The sequence below is a fragment of the Schistocerca serialis genome, chromosome 2 (assembly GCF_023864345.2).
Source record: "Schistocerca serialis cubense isolate TAMUIC-IGC-003099 chromosome 2, iqSchSeri2.2, whole genome shotgun sequence".
NCBI classification, from domain to species: Eukaryota; Metazoa; Arthropoda; class Insecta; order Orthoptera; family Acrididae; genus Schistocerca; species Schistocerca serialis.
The window spans coordinates 1,004,726,715-1,004,753,530 of NC_064639.1; positions in this window are offsets into that span (position 1 = coordinate 1,004,726,715).

Genomic DNA, 26,816 nt, shown 5'->3' on the forward strand with positions numbered 1-26,816 from the left:
AAAATTCAGCAGATATTTTTAATTTCCAAGTATACCGCTTCCCCACCAACACATCATTTTAACACAAAAAGTAACAGTGAACTGTTTATAGAACATAATACCTCTCTCAGTTAATGTAAAATATTTATATTTTCATTCAGAATCACAAACTTCGTGAGTGGACGAATCACCGCTATGAACAGAAACTCTCAGAATAAATCAACGTGTTCTGTCATTTTTCGTTATTTATTAGTTTCTGTAATTTATTACAACACACATTTGGCTACAGTGGAAATAATATATTGCGTTTCCGGTGGCGTGTTCTTTTTCTTCATTTTGTGCACACGCTTTTCGAAACAAACGTCCCTTCTTCATGATTCTACGGCTAGGTGAGGTACTTCATGGAATCTAAAGTGTGTTATGTAAGTTCCCTTTATTGTTAGTTCGCTTGCTAATTCTTTTCCAGGCTTTCATCTTAAGCGTATGTCGTACCAGTATGATGAATGAATTCACTGTTTCGCTGAGATTGTTAGAGAGGGGGTGGGGGGGGCGGTGGGGGGGGGGGGGAGAAGGCGATGCTGTCTTTACTTACCTGTCATCATACTATGAAGGTAAACAAATGGCTCTTTGATCACATGTCGATACTGCAAGTAGTTAGAAGAAACCACAGCCGTGCAGCCTTCTAAATCAACGCTGGTATGACTACCTGAAAACGTCACGCGAAATGATTTACTCTGGGCTGTCAGTCTTTGTCCCTGACATAGTGTAACTTGTAAACTGTCTTCATCCTGAAACTTCCTGGTACACTGAATTTGTGTTACAGAGCACGACAATTGAATCAGTAGAGCATTTGTCCGTGAAATATACCGTTTTCTGATTAAAGTCGCCTTAACTCAGAATGGGCGAGAGTGGGGGGGGGGGGGGGGGGGATGAAGAAACAAGTGTAGCGGTAGCTAGGGCTGGGGGAGAGAGGAAACTGTTTCCTTAAATTGTTGCTGCATAAGTGGAATTAATTCACTCGCAACGAGGATGATTAAGTAATTTATACGTAGGACAAGCAAATGAGATTTCTATTCTTACCTGGTGAACAGATTCGAGTCCTGTAATTTTACTGGTAGCGGATTTTCTGTTTACTTTGTCTTGCAAGCGATCTCCATCCTGCCACCGTTTCTGAACACAATAAAATCTGTATTAATAAGAGAAAAACAGACACACACACACACACACACACACACACACACACACACACACACACACACACACATACCTAGATACACGTTTTACAAAAACCTAGAAAATGCGCATTGCTCTACTATAATCATCCCGAGGAGTACTTCATCTAGGGCCAAAGTAAAGTGTAAAGGAAGAAGTGTGCTCACCTCATGGGAAAACTGATAAGATGTTGGCGTGGCGACGTTGATAGAGGCGGATCGAGAACGACTCCATAACTGTTCTTTTAACATACATACGCTGGCAACTTTATAACCTCGAAGTACAAATTTTCCCGTTGAACATGTCTCCCACCATCTGACTCCAGGTACCAGATCAGGTGGGGATGACCTGAAGAATTTACCCTTACATATAGAAATGATTCGCAAACTACTATTATAGCTCCGCAACAGCTGTAGAATATTTCAGAAGAAATGAAAATTCCAGCTCCAAGAATAAGATTTTCACTCTGCAGCGGAGTGTGCTCTGATAATAAATCTCCTGGCAGATTAAAACTGTGTCTTGTCTTGTGGCAGCCAGAGCGAGAGCACCAGCAGCAGCGAGTACTGTTTGTATAAAGCGTTTATTTTGCATTTTGTTTACGACCTTCCACTAAGGAAGGGATTCTATTTGTGTTTATCTGCTCTGCATAGTAACTAACAGTTCTTGATAAAACTTTACGTAGTTTTCGTGTTAGTTTTCTTAGTGTTTTCTTGATCGTTTAGAACAGAAAGCGCCCTAAAACCGTCTTTTGTTTGTTTCGCGGCCGTTAGCCACTAGTCACTTGAATCAGCAGTTGTCTTGTGACAGCCAGAGCGAGAGCACCAGCAGCAGCGAGTACTGTTTGTATAAAGCGTTTTTGTACTTATTTGCTGCGCTTAGCTTTTAAATAGTTTTTCTGGGAAAACCTAGCGTAGTTTTCGCGTCTCGTATTTCAGTGAGTGTTTCTTGATTATCAGAGTAGCTCATCAGAAGATTATCTTGGGAATTTGTCACCGTATAGAGTAGGGTAAACATAGTCATGTGTAGGGACTGTGGTTGTTGTGAGCGGACGCAAGGAGAATTGGCCACTCTTCGGGGACAGGTGGAGGCTTTGTCTGTTAGGCTCATCGAGCTCGAGGCGCAGGCGTCGGCTCGTAGTGGCGTTGGGGCAACTGTGGTGAGACCTATGCCTACTTCGGTGGCCTTGGAATCACATGGAACCCCTGATGTCGCTGCGTCTTCCGGCAGTGAGCATCTTACCGGTCAGCCATCACTCCAGGGTGAATGGCGGACAGTGGTGGGCTCGCGCGTGCCTGGCCGAAAGGCGAAGGTGGGATCTGGCCACGTGGCAGCTGCCTTACCCCTTTCCAACAGGTACGGGGTGCTTCCTAGTGGTGATGACATCGTTTCCGAGCCACCACAGGACGCCTCGCCTGTTGGGCCAGTGGCCGATTCTCCGGCAAGGTCCCGACAGTCACAGAGGACGGGCCTATTAGTTATAGGGAGCTCCAACGTTAGGCGGGTTATGGAGCCCCTCAGGAAAATAGCGGGTAGGTCGGGGAAGAATGCCAGTGTGCACTCGGTGTGCTTGCCGGGGGGTCTCGTCCGTAATGTGGAGGAGGCCCTTCCGGCAGCTATTGAACGCACTGGGTGTGACCGGCTGCAGATAGTAGCACATGTCGGAACGAATGACGCCTGCCGCTTGGGTTCTGAGGCCATCCTTGGTTCCTTCCGGCGGCTGGCTGATTTGGTGAAGACAACCAGCATCGCACGCGGAGTGCAAGCTGAGCTTAATATCTACAGCATAGTGCCCACAGTCGATCGCGGTCCTCTGGTTTGGAGCCGTGTGGAGGGTCTAAACCAGAGGCTCAGACGACTCTGCGACTATAATGGTTGCAAATTCATCGACCTCCGTTATTGGGTGGAGAACTGTAGGGCCCCCCTAACAGGTCAGGCGTGCACTACACACCGGAAGCAGCTACTAAGGTAGCAGAGTACGTGTGGCGTGCACACGGGGGGTTTTTAGGTTAGAGGGACCCCCCCCCCTTGGGCGAAACGATAAAACACTTGACGGCTTACCAGAGAGGACATTATCATCGTTGATAAACAACGTCCGTCCTCAGAGACCAAAAACAGGAAAAGTTAACGTAATATTGGTAAACTGCAGGAGTATCCAGGGCAAGGTTCCTGAATTAGTATCTCTTATTGAAGGAAATAGTGCGCATATAGTATTAGGAACGGAAAGTTGGTTAAAACCGGAAGTGAACAGTAAAGAAATCCTAGACACAGAATGGAATATATACCGCAAGGATAGGATAAATGTCAATGGTGGAGGAGTATTTATAGCAGTAAAGAATTCAATAATATCCAGTGAAGTTATTAGCGAATGCGAATGTGAAATAATCTGAGTTAAGTATCAAAGGTGGGTCAGATATGATAGTCGAATGCTTCTATAGACCACCTGCATCAGCAACCGTAGTAGTTGAGCGCCTCAGAGAGAACCTGCAGAACGTCGTGAAGAAGTTTCGTGATCATACTATTGTAATAGGGGGAGACTTCAATCTACCAGGTATAGAATGGGATAGTCACACAATCAGAACTGGAGCCAGGGACAGAGACTCTTGTGACATTATCCTGACTGCCTTGTCCGAGAATTACTTCGAGCAGATAGTTAGAGAACCAACTCGTGAAGCTAACGTTTTAGACCTCATAGCAACAAATAGACCGGAACTTTTCGACTCCGTGAATGTAGAAGAGGGTATCAGTGATCATAAGTCAGTGGTTGCATCAATGACTACAAGTGTAATAAGAAATGCCAAGAAAGGAAGGAAAATATATTTGCTTAACAAGAGTGATAGGGCACAAATCGCAGAATATCTGAGTGACCACCATCAAACGTTCATTTCTGAGGAAGAGGATGTGGAACAAAAATGGAAAAAATTCAGAAACATCGTCCAGTACGCCTTAGATAAGTTCGTACCGACTAAGGTCCAAAGCGAGGGGAAAGATCCACCGTGGTATAACAATCATGTACGAAAGGTACTATGGAAACAAAGAAAGCTTCATCATAGGTTTAAGAGTAGTCGAATCATAGCTGATAAGGAAAAGCTGAACGAAGCGAAAAAGAGCGTAAAGAGAGCAATGAGAGAAGCATTCAACGAATTCGAACATAAAACATTGGCAAACAATCTAAACAAGAACCCTAAAAAGTTTGGTCATATGTAAAATCGGTAAGCGGATCTAAATCCCCTATTCAGTCACTTGTTGACCACGATGGCACCGAAACAGAGGACGACCGAAGAAAGGCAGAAATACTGAATTCAGTGTTCCGAAACTGTTTCACTGCGGAAAATCGTAACACGGTCCCTGACTTCAGCCGTCGCACGGACGCCAAAGTGGAAAATATTGAAATAAACGATATCGGAATTGAAAAACAACTGCTATCACTTAGCGGAAAAGCATCCGGACCAGACGAGATACCCTTAAGATTCTACAGTGATTATGCTAAAGAACTTGCCCCCTTTCTATCAGCAATTTATCGTAGATCGCTGGAAGAACGTAAAGTACCTAGCGACTGGAAGAAAGCGCAGGTCGTTCCCATTTTCAAGAAGGGTCATAAATCAGATGCGAATAATTATAGGCCTATTTCGCTTACGTCAATCTGTTGTAGAATAATGGAACATGTTTTGTGTTCTCGTATTATGACGTTCTTAGATAATACAAATCTCCTTCATCATAACCAACATGGATTCCGCAAACAGAGATCATGTGAAACTCAGCTCGCCCTATTTGCCCAAGAAATTCACAGTGCCGTAGACACTGGCGAGCAGATTGATGCCGTATTCCTGGACTTCAGGAAGGCATTTGATACGGTTCCGCACTTACGTTTAGTGAAAAAAATACGAGCTTACGGAATATCGGACCAGGTTTGTGATTGGATTCAGGATTTCCTAGAAGAAAGAACACAACATGTCATTCTTAACGGTTCAAAATCTGCAGATGTAGAGGTAATTTCGGGAGTACCGCAGGGAAGCGTGATAGGACCTTTATTGTTTACAATATACATAAATGACTTAGTTGACAACATCGGTAGCTCCGTGAGGCTATTTGCAGATGACACGGTTGTCTACAAGAAAGTAGCAACATCAGAAGACTCGTACGTACTCCAGGAGGACCTGCAGAGGATTAATGCATGGTGCGACAGCTGGCAGCTTTCCCTAAACGTAGACAAATGTAATATAATGCGCATACATAGGGGCAGAAATCCATTCCAGTACGATTATGCCATAGGTGGTAAATCATTGGAAGCGGTAACGACCGTAAAATACTTAGGAGTTACTATTCGGAGCGATCTGAATTGGAATGATCACATAAAACAAATAGTGGGAAAAGCAGGCGCCAGGTTGAGATTCATAGGAAGAATTCTAAGAAAATGTGACTCATCGACGAAAGAAGTAGCTTACAAAACGCTTGTTCGTCCGATTCTTGAGTATTGCTCATCAGTATGGGACCCTTACCAGGTTGGATTAATAGAAGAGATAGACATGATCCAGCGAAAAGCAGCGCGATTCGTCATGGGGACATTTAGTCAGCGCGAGAGCGTTACGGAGATGCTGAACAATCTCCAGTGGCGGACACTTCAAGAAAGGCGTTACGCAATACGGAGAGGTTTATTATCGAAATTACGAGAGAGCACATTCCGGGAAGAGATGGGCAACATATTACTACCGCCCACATATATCTCGCGTAATGATCACAACGAAAAGATCCGAGAAATTAGAGCAAATACGGAGACTTACAAGCAGTCGTTCTTCCCACGCACAATTCGTGAATGGAACAGGGAAGGGGGGATCAGATAGTGGTACAATAAGTACCCTCCGCCACATACCGTAAGGTGGCTCGCGGAGTATAGATGTAGATGTAGATGTAGATGTGTGCAGGACCGAGACTCGAACTCGGGACCTTTGCCATTCGCGGGCAAGTGCTTCACCATCTGAGCTACCCAAGCACGACTCACGCCCCGTCCTTACAGCTCCACTTCCGCCAGTACCTCGTCTCCTACATTCCAAACTTTACAGAAGCTCTGCCAGCCACTGTGGCCGAGCGGTTCTAGGCCCTTCAGTCCGGAACCGCGCCCCTGCTGCTGTCGCAGGTTCGAATCCTGGCTCGGGCATGGATGTGTATGATGTCATTAAGTTATTTAGGTTAAAACAGTTTTGAGTTTAGGGGACTGATGACCTCAAATGTTAAGTCCCATAGCGCTTAGAGCCATTTGAACTATTTGAACAGAAGCTCTCCTGCGAACCTTACAGAACTAGCAGTCCTGAAAGAAAGGATATAGCCGAGACATGGCTTAGCCACAGCCTGGGGGCTGCTTCCAGAATGAGATTTCCACTCTGCAGCGGAGTGTACACTGATATGAAACCTCCCGGCAGATTAGATCTGCAGATTAGTTCTCCAACGTTCCCAGGAGAGCTTCTGTAAAGTTTGGAAGGTAGGAGACGAGGTTGTGGCAGAATTGAAGCTGTGAGGACGGGGCGTCAGTCGTGCTTGGGTAGCTCAAATGGTATAGCACTTGCCTGTGAAAGGCAAAGGTCCCAAGTTCGAGTCTCGGTCCGGCACACAGTTTTAAACTGCCAGAAGGTTTCAATTGCAGTTTATAGCAAGCGGATTGCCTTTACTGCTTCTACTTCCCGAATTCGCTTCCAAATGCGGTCGGAACTTCCATCTGTCCTGGTGTCTACGTTTCCTAGTCCTTGAACTGTGCTCTAATTACAGCAAAAGTTGACACACGGCTTCTTAGGCAGTCACATTGCCTTGCGATGGCATGAAATACTATACTGTAATGCTGTGTCTGTAATGTGCTATATAATACAAAGCAATGTTCCTTCGGAACCACAGTTGTATAGCGTGAGTACTAAGGATTGAAGACACCAGGACAAATGGAACTTTCGGTCACTCCTAGAAGCGTCCTCTGACATCTGAAGTTGTTAAGGCGATCGCTCGATACAAGCGGAACATATGGGTTCGTGTCCCAGTTCAGCACAAATTTTGGTTTGTTCTGATATATTCTCTACCCAATAAAACACCATAACCGCATTGGGAAATAATTTCTTAATTCAAATGCAGCAGTTGATCGTCATCACAGTATCTGTTCCTTCATACATGCATGCACGCATTTCCAAAGGACCGTTGCTCCGAATTATATAGTACAATATAGACACTGCACTATAGTACACTCTTACATTGCCCAGGTCAAGCGCAAGCACCTTACGCAGTAGACAAGACGTGATCACACATTGTCCAAAGCAGCCGCAGTGCACTGCGTGCTGTATCTCTCGCGCCAAGTTATCGGGAATCTTACTGACTCACCTTGTAGTGGATGTGATACGGCGTTGTACACAACACTTCTATATTCGAAGCGAGAGCTCTACTTACAGAAAGCAAGTGACAACTGACGGTGGGCAGCAAGGTTGTATCAGGAGACCTATCCCCGCCGACGACAACCATAGTACTCAATGTTTGCAACGGTGTTTAGCCGTTTCAAAAAGCAGGAAATCGTGGAGGACGTATGCGAAATGTTCGGACACGAGACTTGGAGGAAAATGTGGAAGCCGACGGCGTGTCATTATCAGGCAGCTGCCAGGTGATAATAATGATGATGTTTGGTTTTTGGGGCGCTCAACTGCGCGGTCATCAGCGTCCTTACAAAGTCCCAATTTTTACGCAGTGTTACTTTTAGGCAATCCAATCTAGCCACTGTCACGAATGATAATGATGACGGATACGTCTCACGTACTGGAATTAATGAAAACGTGGATGGGAAGACCCACCAATATAACTTTATTTTCGCACAACCTGTTTATTTAACAATATATAAACCGTGTTTTAAAGATAATTTAACCATAAAATTAACTTTAACAAAATGAACAAATTTGCAAAATACTTTTGACTTTAGACCTTAACTTGAATAATCTTTAATCTTTGCAAAAGGAATCTGAAGTGCTGCATCGCGAAACTGCAAACAATATTACAATGGTTACAAGACGGCCGGATCTGCAGCCCTCCCGTTATCTGCTGAAACAGCAGTGTTACTACCAAGCTGGACACAGTCTATCTTATTAAATACCCTTCTGCAACACATGAAACTATACCTGTATAAGCACCATTGAGGACAAGACTGATTCAGTTACTCATAACAGATGACTTAACTTTTAATTTGATAGCTTTATGTCGAAAGGTTCCGGGTTAAGATGTGCACCTGTGTTAAAGGTTAAACGGATCAGCAAACAACATGACAGAGACAAGACTTACCTCAAAGCAACTAACTTCAATCTCAATCGGCAACTGACTTGTTACTTGACCCGAACCCATCCCTTTGACAATTTCATTTTGACAAAAGCCCTGGCGACAGTTGCCTGTTAACACTAATTGTCAGTTATTAAGACCGCTATAAAGGAACGTCTTAAAACATTTCTTGTGATCACTTACTACAAAAGAACTCAAACGGTGGAACCACAAGATCCAGGTTAAATACACCAATAATGACCCGATCTTTCAAACACAGAAATGAACAACTCAGTACAACAAGTTGTTAAGATTATAAATCATGAGAAATGTAATTACAATCAAAGAACTGAACCGATTAACAGCTAAATCTAACCACAAGTTCCCTCTTTTGTTTAACGGCAACCTGTACCTTAGTACAATCGTTCCAGCTGTATTTACGACCAAGGTCTGATTAATTAGAACATTAATGATCGGGTACAAACCAGATAGGAAAGGCCATATAACAGCAGGACAAGTTTCCAAACGACAACTAGTGTCTTAGTACAATACTACTGATTATGTCTATGACCAAAGAGCCGACCGAGTAAAACTCTGAGGGTCGGGTACAAACAAGAAAATAATAAGGAGGGCAGGTATACAGTGACAGAAATGACCACGAGGATTACAGACTGTTACTTCCCTTTATTATCAAGCAGTTCCATGGATCCACAGTCCGTCGCAGCTTTTTACCTCTGGTGCCGATGTAAACCAGGTAGAAGACGGCAGCCAGACCACGAGCGGTCGTCCGACATTAATGTGGCCAACCAACCGACGGAATGTCGGCCAGCTGCTTGTAGTCTACGCCGACCCTGGTGAAGTACTCCGGTATCTTCGCTCTGTTCAGGCCCTTCGTACGCAGCTCGTGGCTTCGGCCGCTCGGACCTCGTGTCTGCCTCTTGTGTTCGTCCCGATAGCAGAGTGGTCAGCGTGACGGATTGCCGTCCTACCGGCCCGGATTCGAATCCCGGCTGGGATTTTCGCCGCTCAGGGACTGTGTGTTGTGTTGTCTTCATCACCATTTCATCCCCATCCGGCGCGCAGGTTGGCCAATGTGATGTCGAAAGTAATAAGACTTGCACCAAGGAGGCCGGACTTGCCCGGAAGGGGCCTGCCGGCCAATGACGCCAAACGCTCATTTCCATTTCACTACCTCTTGTCGCGACGCTACCGCCAATAGGCAAACTTCGCTCCACTTTCTCGGGCCAGCGAACCCCATAAATAGAGGGTGAGGCAAAATTCGCGCACTCGGGCTTCACAGCACGTCTCCTCACATGCCAGCCATAAAAAAATGTCTGTCTCAAAATTTCGTCTGGGGTGTACATCCGGTAGAAAATGGACATTAAAGAGTGGGTATATGGAAACACTGTAGCCACATGTATGGCAAGTATCTCTATCAGCAACATTAGTAGCGTTGTACAGTTTGTGCAGTGGATAGAGTTTTGTGTTAACATTCATGTGCGCATTTTTTGTTTGCTAATTTCATTTTGACATTTCATGCTGTAATATACACGGTTTCTTAGGTCGTATGTATCCTAAATATGCAATACTTTGTGAAGTTGAACATAACAAAATTATCAGTTGAAAAAAATGAACTGTCATAATGCAGAATAACTACAAAAACGATATCAGTTTAGAGATGCTAAAGATGATAGTACAGTGCAATAACATAACGTCTACTTTTTATTTATACTACATGCAATATGATCTCTCAGATGTCGCACATTAGCAACCAGCGACAGTAACAGTGTCCATATTAATCACCGCATGACCTACACAACAGAATACGTTGTCCTCAGGACAATCAGTGCTCAAAGCGACCTCCATGCACGTAAAAACATTGCGCAACTCGCCGGCTCATACAGCTGTGGACCTTTCGCAGCAAAGCTGTGTCCACAGTAACAAGAGCAGCATGAACACGAGCTACCACGTGTGGGACAGCCCTGTATAAATACTACTCCTGTTCTAGGGGAAGTACAGTAGAGTTCGTCACAATCCTGTATGTATTTGCCTTACACTGTGTGCCACATTCGTCGGCGGTGTAGAGTACACGTTCTCCTTCAGGTGTCCCTGCAGGAAGAGATCCATGGGGTTTAAGTCAGGTGAACGGGGTTTCCATACAATTGGACCACCACGTCCTAGGAACTTCTCGGGAAATGTTCTATTCAAATATTGTCTCACATAAATTCCAGAGTGTGGAGGTGCGCCATTATGTTGGAACCGTATCCTCTGCCGAACATGCAGTGGAACATCTTCCAGTGCATCAGGCAGACGGTTTGACAGGATGCTTGATACCTTCGTACAGTCAATCGGTCAGGAAACATGTAGAGGTCCAAACACCCGTCGCCCAATATTCCTGATCAGACATTGATACCAAAGCAAACTTGATATCCACGGTCGCGGGTGACGTGCGGGTTGACCACGCACCGCTGGTGGTCATTGTGAGTACTGAAGACACTCTCACGAGTGAATGCTGCTTCATCTGACCATATTTAGGTGCTCACGAAGTCATTGTTGGCTTCCTGTTGTTGTTGGAACCATTCATATAATTGCATCCGCTGTCGGCGATCTGCAGTAAGCAGGTGTTGCGTTAAAGCATAATGATAAGGGTGCAGCCCGTTAACGACCGTGCGTTGCGAGGCACGCAGCTGCGTTGCTACGCTACGGGTACTTCGTTGAGGTTCTTGGTATATGACCTCCAGAATAGCTTCCTCAGTAGCTGGAGTACGGCGAGTCTGGACAGCCTCTCTCATGCGATGTTGAAAGGAGAGAACCTGACTCCGGAAGGCGCAATTCCAGATGACGAAACACCTCTTTATCTGGATGGCGTCGACGATGATATCTAGCAGCATATTCACGAGCGGCAGCACCAGTCCGGTTATCAGATAAACCAAGGACCTGAAGCATACCCACGAATTCATCGTTTGTGTTTGCCATACGTCTGCCACACTGGTTTACAGGTTTACAATGAGGAAATTCGATATGTGTACGTATGTACTATGGAGCCTGTGACGAGCGCGTTACTCTGCTCGCAACTAGTCCCTGCCTGGTGGACAGTGCATACAGTATAAACACTCCGTCAGTCCTGCGCGCTGTTCCACATTTCACAGATTACCCCTCTGAAAGATATTGTTCTGCATAATTCATCCCGACACCGCTAACTGGAAATGTTCGGTTTCGAATTACACTGTTTCCCTAATGGTAATATATGTGATGGTTCACAAGCCCATTCGATAGAATAATAATAATAATGCATTGAGATACGTACCAAACAGCATGCAGTTACCAGACTCAATTTTGAAAGGAATAATTAGTGGGACCACGTTGATAACACATACAAATAGTAACTAAGTTTGGACATTATTCGCAAAGCACATTGCTAGTCCTACTGGTAACGTAACGCCCAAACGAAATGTAATAGATCTGAAGAACGCAACAGTAATAGATGGTACTAAGCTATGGGACCATTGGAGGAGGGTTCAAAGAAAACAGGTTTCGCATCTAGTAAATGAAGTGATGCGAATAAATTCACGCCCACGGCGTGGAAAGGGCTTCCTTCAAAGCCGATTAATCTTACATTTCTACAACTGTAGTATGTACGTGCAAATGTTTTCCAGAGGACTCGCGGCAATCGCTGTTGACGATTAAGATGCCAGGTACCGTACCAGCTGGACTACATTTACCAAACAAAAAACATTTTCCTCACCCCAGAATCGAACCATCGACCTCATGCATGCTAACACAAAACTCGATCCATTGCACTAACTGTACACCACAATTGATATGTGCCAACAGAGGTAGTTACTAAACATGTGGTTACAGTGTTGCCGAATGTACTCGCCAGACGTAGTTTTGAGAAAGACATTTATTTATCGCTGGCATGTGAGGAGTCGCGTTGCGAAGCCCGGGTGTGCGAATTTCGCTTCACCCTGTACATATGCAAACAAAGACCTTTCAAGGACACAACCCCCAGATACCAACCCTTCCTCATAGTTGTTGGCAATGTGGCCGCAAGGGGGATAGTCGATACCACACCTGAGGCAGTGGCGCCAGACAGGTCTACTAACTCAAAGGCGCCCAGGCTCAATCACCTCCTCTCAAACCTGAACAAGCTTTCCCCAGGGCTAAAAGCCACTGGAATGTTTAATGTGACTGAGATGAACCCTTATTAGTTTCCCCTTTCCCAGGTCCATGACCAAAAGATTCACCGGGCTTAAAGTTTTGACGATGGAATATGGACCTAAGAAATGCGGGGCAATCTTCCCTGAGCATTTATCCCGGGAAGTCCGCCCAGGAACGTTCCTGATGTAGACTAGATTCCCCATCCCCCTTGAAATGAGCGCTTTTTTCCACTGTAGTGACAGACCTGACGATCGTGAGACTTCCAATATTTGCCCGAGCTCACCCCCCCCCCCCCCCCCCTGTTTCTCCCTAAGAACCTCCAGAGAGATAGATGGAGGTAAAAGATCATTTATATCCCATAAATTGGAGAGCGGGAAAGTCATGGGACACGCGAGTATTAGGACAGCTGGGCTGGCCTGGGATACTACATGCCACGCGGATTTAAAAGCTAAGTTAATTGAGGGCGAGGTGGTATGCCAGTTATTTTGCAATTTATGGTGGTGAATAATCAATGCTGGCTTCAAGTTGCGGTTAACTTTTCGGCAAAGGAAGTGTAAGGAGAAGTGTAAGGATAATAAGGTGTGGTAGTAGCGTGTATTATCCAATTGCTAAAACAGAATTGTCTAAACAACCTTGCCGGAGAGCCAGGAGCGGTATCCGTAAACAGCACCTGCAGTAGCCCGAACCACCTAAATATTAGTAAGATGAGAGATGGTGATAAGAGCGGTCACACTCCGGGTGGGTATCAACTAAACAAACCTGGAGAAGACGTCCACCACTACGAGAATATACGAATTGCCTTTCTTCGTCCGGGGAAGTGGACCAACTTAATCATCAATTTGTCCAACGGATGCTCTTCCTGTTCCAACCGCAGCAATCCCCTCGCCTGGATTTGCTTGCTTTTCCTTTATTACAATCTCAGCATTCTTTGACTAAAACTCTAACGCCTTTACAAAGTGTCCAATAGGTCCGCTGCTCCTTGACCTTCTCTAAGGTTTTATAAAGACCTAAATGCCCTTGCACCGGAGAGTCGTGGAAGTACTGGAAGACCGGAATAACTAAGGTTCGTGGGAGACAAATTCTAGCTTCCCCAGACCTACCCCAGCGGTTACACATAATCGCTTTCTTCAGAAAATAGTTACTTGATTCCTATCAATCTAATATTTGCTTCCTAACCCCCACCCCACAATGGGTCTTTCCTCGTTCAGTATTCAAATCATTAAACATTTGGGGTACCTTGGTAAGGATCGTACATACTACGTCACTGTCCGGCGTTTGCCCATCAAACTCGTGATGTTGGAACATCCTGCTAAGGGCATCAGCAACCTGATTATCAGATCCCTCAACGTGCCGAACCTTAAAATGGAAAGGCGAAATGCGGACCGCCCATCTCGTGATACGCCCTGTCTTCCCAGGACGAGCTAGGACCCAACCAAGGATCTGAAATTTTTCCAGCGCTAATAACACAGCTAACGCTTCGCACTCATATACCGATGCAAATGCTTACGGACGCCTAATACCTTGATATTCCTGTAAATGAATTGCCGCCTCACCTGTATTGCAGGCATCTGTCTGGAGCCCAAATCTCTCCTTAAAGTCAGGTACAGCTAAAACTGGGTGATTAGCAATCGCAGTGTAAGTTCCTTGAAAGACTGCCTGCTGACTTCCAGCCCAAACGAATTCAATAGCGCTTCCAGTTGAGCCAAGTTTGGATCAAATCTGCGGAAATAATCAGCCATCCCTACAAATCTGGCAACCTCCCTCTTATTTCATGGTTGCGAAAAATTCCTCAACGCATTAGTGCGTTCTTGATCAATGCTGATTCCATCCCCAAACACCAAGTGACCCAAAAATTACACCTGGTGCTTAGAAAAGTTTATCTTTGACGGTTTCATAGTCAGCCCCGCATCCCTGAGCCGGGATAGACACAATTAACCCTTAAATTACCCAGAATTTTATCCAATAAATGGTATAAAACTGCTGCACCGGTTGACAAACCAAGCAGAACGAGGTTAAACTCATATAAACTCCAATCCGTGGCAAAGGCGGTGAGATTCTTAGATTCCTCGGTTAAGGGTATCTGGTAATAAGCCTGACTAAGATCTAAGACCGCAAACGAAGATGATCCAGAAAACTAGCTGAAACAGTTGTGGAGACCAGGCAGTGGCACCGATTCCAAGATCACCCTTGCATTGAGAAGCGTGTAATCAACCTCAGGTCGGAAATCCTGTCCATTATATTTAGGAACTAAGAAAATGGGGGAAGCATAGGGAGAGATGGATGGCCTTATGACTGCGTCTTTTACCAAACCCTCAGTTTTGTGCCCCAATATCTTTGTTTCAGGTGATGACAAGCAATATGGAGACTGGCAAACTGCCACGTCATCCATGACACGAGTATGGTATCTAATGACGTCTGTGACTACCAACCTGTCACAAACTACGTCAGGAAATTCTCCCAAAATTTCACTTCACTGTTTCTTTTGTTGACGAGAAGGGTGGTCTACCTCAAGCGGGCACGTGTTACTTCTGGTGCTACGTCCCATCCTACATGAGCACATGAACAAAAGGCTATTAGATCGTTGGAGGAAAATTAGAAATAAAAGTTTCTGTTACCAAAATCTAACATCATACCGGTCTTACGGATGAAATAATGCCCTAGAATTAACTCAGGAACCAATCCTTTAACTATTAAAAACTTGACAGGCCATGAAAACTGACACACAGAAAGATTGCCTCACACTTCCCTGCACAGAGGTAACTTTTGGCCATTAGCTACCCGACATCTCTCAGTCGAGGGGAGTACTAGAGATAATCTACATAACTGTCCATATTCAGTACACCACTCGTGATTAGGGAGGGACACAGAAATCTAGTAACCCATACAACAGTTCATGCCCTATAGCCGCACAAAAAATTGTAAGGTACGCGTGTTGGCCGCCTGTATACGACTACACCACCCATGTCTCAGACGATGCGACGCCGCCCCCGCCTGGCGTCATTTCTCAGCGCGAGGCGTACTTGGAACCGGGCATCCTCGTACTAAATGGTCACGAGCACCGCATCTAAAACAAGCCCATGATTTCATTGAACCGCGCTCTCTGCTTATCATGCTGTGTTCTGGACCAGAGTTATATAAGTTTTGGTGTCCCCACGTTCATTCATTTCGCTGGTTGTCGGCGAAAGACAGTTACGTAACAGAGTTATCAAGATTCTCTAATTCACGAAGAGTGGCCGGACGAGGAAAGAGTGCAATCCGAGACCTATCTTCAGGCCGAATACCTTCCAAGATATCAGCAACTAAATTCCCCTAGGGAACATACAAATGTAGTGCCGATATTGCCTCGCGAACCCGCTCTACATATTCAAACAACGATTCGTGGGAATCCTGCAAGTGCCAATAATATCTACACTCTAGCTCTTTTCGCATATGGTCTGATAACTTACCCTCCACGACCAATTGCCTCAATTGCCCCATCGTCTTACCCTGCTTTCGGATAGCAAACTACCTGAGCTACAGCGTGCCAACGGGTGGAGTGCATTAAGTACTACGTGATGGGGGCTCCTTAATGCGTCAACATGCGACTCAAACGTAACTAGCAGCCAGAATATCTGTTGCGTATTTTCTAAGGTTGCAATTCACAATTCCTGATTACTATTTAAGAGACACACCATCGGGTTAGGGAGGCGGACAAAGTATTCCCAAACCCGATCACTTGGACCTCGGGTAACGAATGATAGAGATGGAGCGTGATGTTAACAACGCTGTGCGTAGCCAAGCTGCCAGCTCACCCCACCGTCCGTGAGCATTCTTATGCCTAATGCTCAGTTCATAATCGAGCTGATCCATTTTAGGTACGAAATACCAGGACACTGACGTGGATCCATGGTGCGGCTGCGGAAAAAAGAGAATAGTTAGACAATGTCTCAAAAGAATAAAGTACTACATTTAAACTGAAGCAAGTTGAAAACCACGTTCTTTTACCAGTGATATGTGGCACTTAGTGGAATTAAGGATAACGTGAAAGAGAGGACCCACCAATATAACTTTCTTTTCACACAACCTGCTTATTTAACAATATATAAAATGTGTTTTACAGATAATCGAAGCATTTCACCATAAAATTACTTTAACAAAATGAACAAAATTCTTTTGATTTTACACCTTAACTTGAATAAGTTTTTAATCTTTGCAAGAGAAAACTGAAGTGCTGTATTGCAAAACAGCAAACAATATGACAATGATTACAAGACGGCCGAACCTGCAGCCGGCCCATTATCGAGTGAAACAGCAGTGTTTAGTACCACGTTGGACACAATCTATCTTGCTAAATGCAACACATGAAACTATATAAGCACCATTGATAGCCAGAGTGACTCAATTATTCAAAACAGATGACTTAAATTTTAATTTGAAAGCTGTAAGTCGAAAGGTTCGGGGTTAAGATGCCCACCTGTGGTAATTGTTAAACAGATTAGCAAACAATATTACGATGATAAGACTTACTTCAAAGCAACCATCCTCTTAATCTCAATTGGCAACCGAGTTGCGACTGGACCCCAACCCGTCCCCACTGACAATTTTATTTTGACTGAAGGACTGGTGGCGAGTGTAAACTCGTTCAGAGTACACAGGGATCGGTACAAAGGCGCTCGTGTTAACACGTCCAGAACGGGAATGGGTATTTGGAACATATTAGAAATATTGGAGCTTGTAAGAAGTGAGAATACTGTGAACATGTACAAGAATCACTCAGTCACTACCACTTAGTAATAATTATCCAAGTTGAGTATGGTGTTGCAAGGATGTTTTTAGTCATATTCATTCCAAGTCCGAGCTCTGGCTTAAAATTAGGACATAAATCCTTGACCTTTTTTAAAAAAAAGTTTAAGTGAGGTCGTACGTCTCTTCACGCATATACACGTAACTTTGCATACCATTTCGGTGACACCTGATAGCACTAATCATTTTGACCTCTGTTGGTCAATAGATAATAAGGTCGATGAAAGCGACGTTGTACGTCCTTTCACGCATGTACATTAATCCCATTACATTATATGACCTTTGACGCCAACACCTGACTCATATGGCCCAGTGCACTGTGCGACTTAACATCTGAGGTCATCAGTCCCCTAGAACTTAGAACTACATAAACCTAACTAACCTAAGGACATCACACACATCCATTCCCGAGGCAGGACTCGAACCTGTGACCGCAGCGGTCGCGCGGTTCCAGACTGAAGCGCCTAGAACCGCTTTGCCACACCGACTGGCACGTCAACAACTATTAGAACATAAAGGTAGTTTGTCTGTTCCACGTTATATGCGTTCACAGACCTCACTTGTTTCTTGGTTAAGCTTCATGGTTCAGCACCTCAAGTACCTGATTTTAAGAAACTAGTTTAGCTTTAGGTTCTTTTTACACTATTTTGGTACATATCCGGTAGCATTATTAAAAATGACCTCTGTCGGTCATTAGATATTAAGGGCGATGGAGGCGACGTTTTACGTCCTTTCACGCAATTACATTAAGCCTGTCATATTAATTTGACCCCTTTTCTGGTCAATAGCGCTTAGAATCTAATATAGTATCTTCACACGCTTATCCGAGCGTAGTAATCAAATACTAACAGCGACCCCAAGTAATTGAAAAATGGGTTATTCATCTCCCATATTTGTAGCCTGCTTCTAGCTGATGGTATTTTGTCTGTCCAGCGTGCATGCGTTTTGACTATCCGTCGAATTTGCTATCACACATATCTAGTTTCAGCCTTTGACCTGGTCATCAGATCACTTTCGTAACCCATTTTATGCCAATCACATGGAAGAAGACGATTTCTCAATTTGCGCATGCGCGTTTTCTTTCTGACTTGCTCACAGCCTAGCTGCCGGCGCCACCTCAGTTTACCTGAGAGCCCGAGGGCCAACGAATGTTGGCTGGGGTGAGGAAGCACGCTTCTGATGTTTGAGCTAAGGACAGCTATTGACAAGGTACACACGTACCGTTTACTTTATATTTTATGAGAGTTTTTTGCGCTTTTGGGCGTACTGTATTAATGTTGGACCATGCCTCTTTAGGCAGTTTGTAGTTTTAGTGTGTTCCGAAGAAGGCGTGGCTATCCGCGCCGAAGCCTAGGTCAACGTCCGGTTTCTGTTTGCAATCGAGGCGGATTCTTTATAATCATTAAATTATTCACGATTGCTGACGCGCTGCAGTGTTAAAAATTCTCCTACCATATTCTTTTAAAATATAGATAGAGAATACCCTTATGAAATGCAGTAAAGTTATGTTGACAGCGAATCAAGAATGGTAGCCGAATTCCCAAACTAAATAGTCATCAAAGACTCGCGGAAATTAATTCCAGTTCGTGATCACAATGCATGAAAGATTCACCTGCTAAAAACAGTTCGGATTTCAACTTGATAATTAACAAACTGACAGACGAGATACGAAGAATAATAACTCATACTCTGTATGTATTCACTTCCGTAAATAAAGCTGCAAAAATCAGCCTTACTCTGGAGCAGATTCAGACCTCTCGATATTTAAGCCCCTTCAGAAATTTAACAAAATACTAACTCGAATTCTTTACAGACGAATGGAAAAACTAGTAGAAGCCGACCTTGGGGAAGATCAGCTTGGATTCCGTAGAAATACTGGAACACGTGAGGCAATACTGACCTTACGACTTATCTTAGACGAAAGATTAAGGAAAGGCAAACCTACGTTTCTAGCATTTGTAGACTTAGAGAAAGCTTTTGACAATGTTGACTGGAATACTCTCTTTCAAATCCTAAGGGTGGCAGGGGTAAAATACAGGGAGCGAAAGGCTGTTTACAATTTGTACAGAAACCAGATGGCAGTTATAAGAGTCGAGGGACAAGAAAGGGAAGCAGTGGTTGGGAAGGGAGTAAGACAGGGTTGTAGCCTCTCCCCGATGTTATTCAATCTGTATATTGAGCAAGCAGTAAAGGAAACAAAAGAAAAATTCGGAGTAGGTATTAAAATCCATGGAGAAGAAATAAAAATGTTGAGGTTCGCCGATGACATTGTAATTCTGTCAGAGACAGCAAAGGACTTGGAAGACCAGTTGAACGGAATGGATGGTGTCTTGAAGGGAGGATATAAGATGAACATCAACAGAAGCAAAACGAGGATAATGGAATGTAGTCGAATTAAGTCGGGTGATGTTGAGGGTATTAGATTAGGAAATGAGACACTTAAAGTAGTAAAGGAGTTTTGCTATTTGGGGAGCAAAATAACTGATGATGGTCGAAGTAGAGAGGATATCAAATGTAGACTGGCAATGGCAAGGAAAGCGTTTCTGAAGAAGAGAAATTTGTTAACATCGAGTATGGATTTAAGTGTCAGGAAGTCATTTCTGAAAGTATTTGTATGGAGTGTAGCCATGTATGGAAGTGAAACATGGACGGTAAATAGTCTGGACAAGAAGAGAATAGAAGCTTTCGAAATGTGGTGCTACAGAAGAATGCTGAAGATTAGATGGGTAGATCACATAACTAATGAGGAAGTATTGAATAGGATGGGGGAGAAGAGAAGTTTGTGGCACAACTTGACCAGAAGAAGGGATCGGTTGGTAGGACATGTTCTGAGACATCAAGGGATCACCAATTTAGTTTGGAGGGCAGCGTGGAGGGTAAAAATCGTAGGGGGAGACCAAGAGATGTATACACTAAGCAGATTCAGAAGGCTGTAGGTTGCAGTAGGTACTGGGAGATGAAGAAGCTTGCACAGGATAGAGTAGCATGGAGAGCTGCATCAAACCAGTCTCAGGACTGAAGACCACAACAACAACAACAACAGAAATTTAAGTATGCCAACAGCCTTTCACCGCGCAGAATCAATCGCTTACAAGAACAAATCATGGACGTTACTTCAGGCAGGTCTGCTTCTTCAAGAGCTTCGAGATCTAACCGAAAAGTGTCCCCAAATGTTGAAGTCTCTTGGTGGCTGTTCACCGCCCAGCATCTATCACCTATACTTTTGAGTCACACATAGTAAGACAGCCAGATCTGCCTTCTTCCAGCATTCGACACAAAGTGTCCAGAATAGCTACCTTGAGGCATTCACTCGAAAAATCTCAGTCTTCACTTGACTCCTGCAGTGTTATGCCACTGTCCAACACTCATTGGCTGAATGCAAAATTTATGGTTCTTGAGCTGTACGGTTATTATTTGATTCAACATGACCGTTCCCCGCAATTACGCTAATATATAACAACAATGAAGTGTTATAAACCTTGTGTCAGACTCAGATAATTCATAAAAATTACACATGAATGTTTGTCGATAACTAAATATACCAATATTCTTTCCAAGTGCGCTCACGTTAAATTACTATCGATTGTCGCTTTATATTATTTATGCAGTTACTTACGGCCTCTTGACAGAGGCGTGTTTTAGTTCTCTTTTCAGTTGTGCTGTCCGCTAAACCATGCAAATGACCACTTTTAAATTAGCACAGTTTATTAACATCACTTGCAATCAACATTTGAATAAAGTTAGTGGCAAAATAGTAAATAGTTCATTGAATAACTACACAAGTACGACAGTATGTGAGGTAGTTATGATGTATTCATTAGCTGGGGAGAATAGGTAATTCTGACAAACATTTGCGTAATGAAAAATATGTAAATACATAAATAATCGAGATACAGGCAAGTAGCTTTCAGGGGTGATAGTTGTGCTGTGTTACCGTCTGAGATATCGTATGCTGAATTTTGCATGGAGCGTTTAAAAGTTTTTAATTCAGAGGTTCATTGTTATATGTTAATTCACTGTGAAATATAAACTTCTGTAATTTTAAAGGTAGTGAAATATTATTATGTCATTGGATGTGGCTCATTTTTCTGAGACAGTAAATTTTTTCAGATTTGCATTAATATTTGATGAGTTGCTGTCGAATCTCAAAGAGCTGTAACTTGACAATGTAAAAGAGTGTCTGACATTCCACCATATCCTGGAGAATATTCTGCACAAAGTCGATGAGAGCATCAGCTGTCCAAATTCCCAGCTCTGGGATTCACCACTTTCCGGCGATGCGCTCATTTTCGCTGCACGTGTATGACCGGATACGGTCAATTAGCCGGGGCGGCCGCGGAGTGCTCTATTTCCTGGGCCCTCTAGCGTTCAGGCGTGCAACACGTTGTGAAGATGATGTGCTAGTGTGTCTCTGTCCAACACACAGATATAATTTTCTCGGAAATGTCAAATCAGTGTAAATTGCTTAGTGAAAATCCACTCTGTATTCGTTCTGTTTCTTTTCATGACCCTACATCTGCGACATTGCCTTTAATTGAAATTGAACTCCCTCGCAGATTAAAATTTTGTGCTGGATAGAGACTCGAAGTCAGGACCGTAGAGCACTTGCCCGCGGAAGGCAAAGGTCCCAAGTTCGAGTCTCGGTCTGGCACACAATTTTAATCTGCCAGGAAGTTTCATATCAGCGCACACTCCGCTGCAGAGTGAAATCTTATTCTTTATTTGCGATGTTTTCTCCTGTGTACTATCACTGACTGGTGCTATAGCTAGTGACTGACAGATACTCATTGAGTCTCTCATAATGCACGAAGTACCTCTTTTCATTACTACTTATTCTGTTATTTGTTCATTCTTTTAGTCCAGTTTCCTGGTGACAACAATGAACTGCGACATGTCAGATTACATTAATGTGACTCGTTATGACATTCAGTTTAACGTTTTTCGGAATACTGAACTGTTTTTACTGTCTCCGCCTTACAACTTTTATTTATACCTGTTTAATTTTGTCGGCTGGTGTGGCCGAGCGGTTCTAGGCACTTCAGTCTGGAACCGCGCGACCGCTACGGTCGCAGGTTCAAATCCTGCATTGGGCATGGATGTGTGTGATGTCCTTAGGTTAGTTAGGTTTAAGTAGTTCTAAGTTCTAGGGGACTCATGACCTCAGAAGTTAAGTCCCATAGTGCTCAGAGCCATTTAAACGATTTTTTTTGTTTAATTTTGTCACTATTAGTTTAATATTTAGGTGGGCTATACAGAGTATTTGACTTTTCTGACGGGATCGAAATTTTAGATACATTCATGTAGTCAAAATTAACATTCTATTCGGCATTTACAGCAAGCGATACAAAAAACATTACTTCAAGGACATGATTGTTGCAGTTGGAGATCAGGAAAAGCAGAACGTTTTATCGAGAAAGATAAAATACCGCCAATGAAGAGAGTACATAGAAGTGGAATCAACTCGAATAATGAAATACGAGATCATGTGTTACTTTAAGATTGTCTCATAAGAAAAGGTCAGTATTCAGAGACATGCAGGAACGACCATATCGTCACGTAGAAGAAGGTGTAGTTAGACGATTGAAGAAGACTAACTTCACTTAACGATGGTTTATTCAGCACTTGCACATTCAAGAGCGCGGAGCGAACTGCCTGCGGCCAGAACACACAGAGTATATATACAGCTACAGAACATTCCAGTACAATGATTCTTGACATTTCTGGATACTCCTAGAATGTATTCGAACCGAATACAGAAATTAAAATTGTACAGTCCAGGCGAGTTTTAAACTCACGATACTCCATGCAACACTTTAGTATCACAACCACTTCACGACGGTGCTACTCAGTTTCTTTTGTGCCGCAAAAACACTTCATATGGACGTTGACGTATTCCAAAAAGTTTACGAGATAGAGCTCATTTCACGTAGATTGCTATTTTCTGTGTTATTCAGTACATTGTGAGGTTTACACGTGCATTCATTTTAGTAAGTTTCATCTTAAAAATACGTACTTTTAAGACATACGATCAGGAATTCGACATATCGGAAAGCGTCGACATTAATTTTCGACAGCTGCAGGAGCACTACCATTGTAGAATTCGTAAACATACACCGTATCTGATTATACTTCATTAGTGAAGAAGCAAAGCACTTTAGCCAGCGCGTGTAGCACACACGTAACCGAAAATTCTCAGCCCCTCGCACTACTTCATCCACTAAACATCATGGGCAAGTGCGTGTTCGATGGGCTTCTTTTATACCGGAAAGACATCCTTAACAAGCAGATTGAAAGCAATGGGGTATGTTGGGCAACAGTAATACGACACATAAGTGAGAGCCCCAATTTAGAACCACGTGTAAGGTAAATGAGCTTTACGTCTGAAGACATTCGGAATACCACATAAATATGTCTATATGAAGCTTTTCGATTCAAACGAGCATTCCTGTTGTATCCCTGAACAATGACCGACTTCGGACAGCCCGTGTATGACGGAAACAGTGGGACTCTTCACATTCAGCATAAGAACGTGGGAGTTTATTCGTAAGATGAGGAGAAATTTTTCTTCTGCCTGGCTGAAAAGTTACCTGTGCAACCTTACATCACGTAATATTAGAACAATGTTTCCGGAGCCCTTACGCACTCTCCACAAGGCCACTGATCCCCTGGGAATGACCTAAGTGCTGAAAGTATCTGTAACACGAACCTAATAATAACTAAATACGATGTTGTTTCAAATTTTAAATTTCAGTTGAAAAGTTACGAAAATACCGGGTGGGAGTAATTAAATTGACGATGATCCGAGTCTTGCAGTGCGGGCACTGTATACATTGCACTACGCTGAAATGTCATAGGCATGTTCATTAATAGAGCGCTCGTGGAGTATGCTGAAAAAAATTGATAGTCATACTTCTATATCTACATCGACATGGATACTCTGCAAAATCACACTTAATTGCCTGCGGAGGGTTCATCGAACCACCTTCGCAATTCTCTATTATTCCAACCTCGTATAGCTCACGGAAGGAACGACCACCTATATTATTCCGTACTAGCTCTGATTGCCTAAATTTTATCATGGTGATTCAGTAATTTCGGAACAAACTTTGTTACTAAACCCTTCATGCTCTAAACATCCGAAAAAATTTCTTGGCACGAGTCAAAGGATATGCCGACATAATTAGAAACCTTTCTGATGGTAATTGGGCGATTTTGTAGAACCATTTTCTTTACTACTACCATAACGTCACCAGTAATCGCTGTCCTAGTATGCCCAGGGATGTCGTAGTCTTCAGCGTCCTTTCGACCCTCTCTGGAACGTATGTATCACTCTTAAACTTATTTCTTACTAAAAGCAGATTCGGCGCAGGCCATAGTCAACATTTTGAATGTAGGGATTTTATTTTAGTACGTAACAGGCCGGGGAAGCACAAGCTTTGTAATTTGCATTATAGTGGATGTAGTCCTCTCGAAAACTATAGCAGCTGTTTAGTTAATTCCCATTTATTATTTCATCTCAGCTGCACTTTTTTAATCAGATTACATGTTTCGATCACTCTGAATCATCTTCAAATCCAAGCAGTTGCGTCAGTAGCCCGTCTTGTTTTCTCAGTACTACATATCAGAGTGATCGAAACATAGAACCTAATTAAAAAGTGCAACGGAGACGCGACAATAAATAAGAATAATGTTAACTTAGTAATTTTATTTTTGATTTTCGAATAAGTCTAAGTTGCGAAAATATTGCTTTCAACATGTGTTTCGCCTTTGTAGTCCACCAACAGATTATCATGGATTGAGAGACATTCGTAGAACTACTGCGCTGTGGAAGAAGCATATGTCCAGATAGAGTTGCATGTATGTTTAAATGTTCCAATGTTTGTGAATTCCTAAGGGACCAATCTCCTTAGGACATCGGTCCATAGACTTACACACTACTTAAACTAAGCCGGCCGAAGTGGCCCTGCGGTTCTAGGCGCTACAGACAGGAACCGAGCTACCGCTACGGTCGCATGTTCGAATCCTGCCTCGGGCATGGATGTGTGTGTTGTCCTTAGGTTAGTTAGGTTTAATTAGTTCTAAGTTCTAGGCGCCTGATGACCTCAGAAGTTACGTCGCATAGTGCTCAGAGCCATTTGAACCATTTTTTGAACTTAAACTAACTTAAACGAACCTATGCTGAGAACAACACACAGACACACACACACACACACACACACACACACACACACACACACACACACACACACACACACACATGGCCAAGGGAGGACTCGAACCTCCGGCGGGAGCACGAATGCTTAATCAAGAGTATAAAATTTCTACTAATGTCTCTCAATTCATGATAATCGGATGATACCCTACGAAGGCGAAACACGTCTTTAAAACAATTCTTGCATCGAAGACCTTTTACTGTAAAATAATTTTTACAAGGTTGCTGCAGCATTTCCTGGAAATTACAGCGCACTGTAAATGCTACTACATTTCTATGTAAAAAAGGGCTACACAGAGTACTATAATTTTCTTTTTAAGAAATGACCGTTTTTCGCGCCATCCTACAGCGAGCGGTTAATGCTCCACTGGTCGACTGAGCCCTCGTTGTTAACGCCATCCTAGAGCGATTCAGCTCTGTACAATCAACAGTTAGCATGGAGTAACAGTCAGAAGACGATCAAACACTGATCGAAACAGGTCACCTTTTTTAAAATATAATTACTGTGTGCCGTCTACTGTTTTCTATAAAACATCCTTGAAAGTCAACAATTTATGTATCTATATCTATATGAACTTCCGCTATATGTGTCATACTCTCGCCTTGTTCAATAAATTACCAACATAAACTCGATTTCATACATACCGCTGAAATAGTAACTCAAACTCAGGAAGCCTCAGACTTTGCACATTTACAATACAAAACACCAAACCAAAATTACAGGAAAGATACCACTGTTAGCAATGATTCCCAAGACTCCTATACTTTCGATAGACACAACCAGAAACAATAAGTATCCAGGTTTAACAATTCAAGCAAAAATCCGTCATACAAAATTCTAATGCAAACCTTTCTCATAAAAAGGCTACAAAAACATGTTAGTGCTGCGCTAGTATTAGTCTTAGTCATAGGAAAGGGGAAGTTTGTTAAAAATTCAGTGAAGGCGACGTTGGGCGATGAAGTTTGGGGCCACTGGCAGTGTGTGGTAATAGTCGGCAGCCAGTAGGCCAGGCTGAGTAAACATGGAGCGGAGCTGCAGCGGCGTATTGCACGTACGATTTGTTTGGAGTGGAGCGTGTGTGTGTGTGTGTGTGTGTGTGTGTGTGTGTGTGTGTGTGTGTTGTTTGGGGGTGAAGAGACCAAACAGCGAGGTCATCGTTCTCATTGGATTAGGGAAGGAAGTCGGCCGTGCCCTTTCAAAGGA